Source organism: Scyliorhinus canicula, chromosome 5 (genome assembly GCF_902713615.1).
Source record: "Scyliorhinus canicula chromosome 5, sScyCan1.1, whole genome shotgun sequence".
Classification (NCBI taxonomy): Eukaryota; Metazoa; Chordata; class Chondrichthyes; order Carcharhiniformes; family Scyliorhinidae; genus Scyliorhinus; species Scyliorhinus canicula.
The window spans coordinates 78316774-78321232 of NC_052150.1; the positions used below are offsets into that span (position 1 = coordinate 78316774).

The 4459-nt window shown below is 43.8% G+C and overlaps 1 non-coding gene across 1 annotated transcript; it reads right to left on the reverse strand.

Moving 5' to 3' along the window:
* Window positions 1–3435: 3435 nt before the first annotated feature.
* Window positions 3436–3507, reverse strand: trnag-ucc. The gene has a single exon. It is a non-coding gene; the product is annotated as a tRNA-Gly (tRNA).
* Between the last annotated feature and the right edge of the window lie 952 nt (window positions 3508–4459).

Sequence of the window (4459 nt, forward strand, 5' to 3'; positions counted from 1 at the left end):
CCCCTTTCTTTGTAAAAGAAAATTATTATAACATTGATTGTGATATTTTCTTTAACCTTTACGTTACAGGTGTAATTCTGACTATTAGCTAGTAACTATCACAAACTCACTATAATCATGTTCATTAATTCGTAATAACTGTTACATCACTTAGATGAGCAAAAGTTTCATTACACAGTCATCACAAATTAAGTCTCTCTGCGTCTTCTTCTTATTGTAGATCGTCTCAATGGAATGTTCAAGGTGTTGGATTGCTCTGCCACATCTTCTTGCTGTGTCTGCACTAAGTAAGGATCAGGTAATGCAATGTCCTTGAATATGTTATCACGTGGTACAACATTTGAAAGCTGAGGTTGAACTCTATGCTTGACACGCAGCAATGCTCATCTGTTTCTCCTGAACAGCGATCCCTGTCCTGTTTGGCCTAAGTATGGTGCTACTTGTTTCAGAACTGTTTCAACATTTTGCCTGTCTCCTTCTGGATTCTGAATACTCACGACGGCACCTTCTCGAAGTTCAGACAGAGGTTTAGTTTGTCAATTATAGACCTCTTGCTGCTTCTTTTTCGTTGCTGTGATACCTTCACTTATCCCTTTATTATCCATTTCAGGACTGGTGATCTCTGGTAATGTGGTTCTTAGTCATCTACCCCTTAACATTTGAGCAGGTGGTAGGCCAATTGACAATGTTGTCACTCTGTATGCTAGCAACGCCAATGAAATGTCTTGACCATCTTCACTTGCTTTAAGGAATAACTTCTTTATTATCCCTACTCCTTTCCCTGCTTTTCCATTAGACTCAGGATAACATGGTCTGGAAGTAATAGGATTGAAATTATATTGCCCTGCAAACTGTATCCATTCCTAACACGAGAAACATGGACCATTGTTAGAGACAATGTTAGGAGGTATCCCATGGCGTTAAAATATTGATTTTTGTTGCCTTTATCACCGATCTGGCAGTTGAATCGTTCAGCATCATCACCTCAGGAAGGTTGGAGTGATAATCTATCACTATCAGGTAATCATGACCCTGGAAATAGAATAAACCTATGCCCATTTTGTTCCATGTCTTTTGTTACCTTACCATAGTGTGTTTGGTAGCACTACTGTGTAACATGCGTTACTCAATCCAGTTGATGAAGAGGCTTTCTGTCCCTTGATGAAGAAGACTAGAAGTCGTCCAGAGGTATTGAAAGGTTTATTGAGTAACTAAGTTAACAACTGCGTGAGTTCTTTATTTTAAGATCAATACCAGTAGAAAGGTTACAAAGTCTATATACAGTAGCTATGTCTGACCACATTAGTCACCCTGAGCTAAATCAATGCTCCTGCTCTCGTCACAGTCTAATGACGAAGAGGGGGAGGAACTTCTTGCGTCTGGCTTTTATACCCGCCAGTGCTGCCCTCCCGTGATCTTCCGATTTTCCATTAACCCCTTATGTACATGCACATACAAAGATCACTACACCATGGACTTGCCACGATTTCCATCTGTTGCACGGTTTCTTTGCTTTGTGCAGGCTGATGCATTTGACACATTGTACATGCTTGAACATATTGCTCGATAGCTCTGTTTATTCCCGGCCAATACACCGACTGTCTGGCTCGTCTATGACACTTTTCGATGCCTTGATGATCCTCTGCTAAATTCAGAATACTTAAACGTAAACTGGTAGAAATCACTATCCTATCTCCCTTGAGCAGAAAACAATCTACTGTAGAAAGTTCATCTCTTATATCTCAAAAGGCAGAACGACATCCAGCAGGCCATCCTTCTTTTAGGTATTGTTTCAAATTCTGGAGTGTCAAATCCTTTTCAGTTTCGGCTTTTATGGTCTGTAGTTTGGGGTCAGACACTGATAGTATCTCGGTAATGAAACAAGCTTGAGATTCCACTATTTGGACGATCTTGGGTTCTGATGTTTCAGCATCAGTATTTGCCCTGGATAATGTATCCGCCACAACTAGGTCTTTCCCTGGTGTACAGACCAGGTCAAAATCATATCGCCTGAGCTTCATCCGCGGAGACATCTCATTTTGGTCCTTTCAGATGATGTTCGCCAACAGCTTGTGATCCGTTTCGACGATGAAGTGCAGTAGGCCATAGACATAGTTGTGAACTTTTGAGATGCCAATGAAGAGGCAAGACACATTTTCTCAATCTGCGCTTATCTCTGCTCCGTGGGAGTCAATGATCGAGACGCATACGCAATCGGGTGCCATACCTCGTGATCATCCTTCTGTTGGAGGACTGCGCCAATGCCCTGTTTGCTGGCGTCAGTGGAGATCTTCATCTCTCTCATGGAGTCATAGACTGTTAACAGTGGAGCAGTAGGGCAGCACGGTGGCCTAGTGGTTAGCGCAGCTGTCTCACAATGCTGAGGTCCCAGTTTCGGTCCCGGCTCTGGGTTACTGTCCGTGTGGAGTTTGCACATTCTCCCCGTGTTTGCGTGGGTTTCGCCCCCACAACCCAAAAATGTGCAGAGTAGGTGGATTGGCCACACTAAATTGCCCCTTAATTGGAAAAAATTATTGGGTAATCTAAATTTAAAAAAAAACAGTGCAGCAATGGTCAGGACTGCCTTCATGTCTTGCCACTCTGCTGCACGATTCAACATTTTTCACAATGTGGTTCCTAAGAGCCCATGTTCGACTTGACAAGTTGGGAATGAACATTCCCATAAAATTCACTACATCGAGCATTCGCATAATGGCCTTCTTGTCAGCTGATATCGGCATTTCCCCAATGGCCTTGATCTTGACAAGATCCGGTCAAATTCCTTCTTGTGAGATTAAGTCACTGAAGAATTTTAACCTGTGGATGCCAAACTGACACTTGTCCTAATTCAGTTTGAGGTGGTCGTATTGAACCCTGTCAAACACCTTCCTGAGCCTGTTCATGTGCTGTTCTGGGGTGTGAGACCAGATGATGATGTCATCCATGTCGACTCGTACCCCTGGAATCCCCTCAATGACAGTCTCCATGGCTCTATGGAATATCTCTGAAGCCGATATGATACCAAACAGTAGTCGATTAAAACAGTACCTTCCGAAAGGTGTATTAAATGTGCAGAGCCTGCTGCTTGGAATGTGAAAATGAAACAAAAATGAAATGAAAATCGCTTATTGTCATAAGTAGGCTTCAATGAAGTTACTATGAAAAGCCCATAGTCGCCACATTCCAGCACCTGTTCGGGGAGGCTGGTACGGGAATTGAACCATGCTGCTGGCCTGCCTTGGTCTGCTTTAAAAGCCAGCGATTTAGCCCAGTGTGCTAAACCAGCCCCTTAAATCCCCGAGTCACCCCATTCGGCGCCTGTTCGGGGAGGCTGGTACGGGAACTGAACCATGCTGCTGGCCTGCCTTGGTCTGCTTTAAAAGCCAGCTATTTAGCCCAGTGTGCTAAACCAGTCCCAGATAATACAACTATTACTGCGATGTCCGGGAATCGAACGCGGGTTAACTGCTTGGAAGGCAGCTATACTCACCACTGTACCACCATCGCTGCATTAGCTTAAGCTGCCAAAAGCCTTTGGATGCGACCAGCTTCGTGAATAGTCTGGCATTAGCCATTCCATAAGTCATTTCTTCCCTCCTGCGGATCTGGAACTGCTCCCTCATGGTTTAAGCATTAAGGTCCTTTGGATCAATACAGATGTTATTATGCCTCCTCCGGACACCTCGCACCATGAGGCCACCAATCTGGCAGCAATCCCGCCTGTCAAGGCTTTGTCGTCCCCAGCTCCACCTCTCAGGCGGTCGACAAGAATCCGACGCAAGCCCCAAAGATTGGACTTATAGACATTTATCTTGTAAATATTGTTCTGTATCTGCCTGCTAGACACCTTTCATGTATATATTCATTCACTCGCCATTTAATGTAAATGGTTCTACATGTACATACAGTCACATATGCTCGAAGCAACCGACAAAATTTTTTTTTAAAAAGGGGGGATGTCATGATATGCATTCATGCACATAATGAGATACAGAGAGGCAGTGACAGACACACAGTACAGCCAATCAACACACAGGACAGAACACAACCAATCACCAGGCAGAACACTAGAGGGTGCTTTCCCACTATAAAACACACGAGGCATCAGCACTCTGCCTCTTTCCACTGGTGACAACTGTAGTGACAGTCAGGGTGTATATATCAGTTAGCACCTCCTACACGTGGCTCAGAGCTAGTCTGGTCTAGTTAGTTATAGTTAGAACACTTAGAGTAGTAGAGTGTCAACCCACAGCAAGCTGTGTGTGCACTGCTCAAGAAGTTCAATAAAACGTATTGAACTAACATCTAAGTTTGGTGTCTACTTCCCAGTACAACTGCATCCAGTTGCAGTTCGTCATACCCCAGGGTGATTAACACAACAGAGCCGGCACTCGCTGTGGGGCAAGTGTTGTTTGTTTGGCATTATTTTTCAACTTAATCGAATAGGTGAAAGGTAATA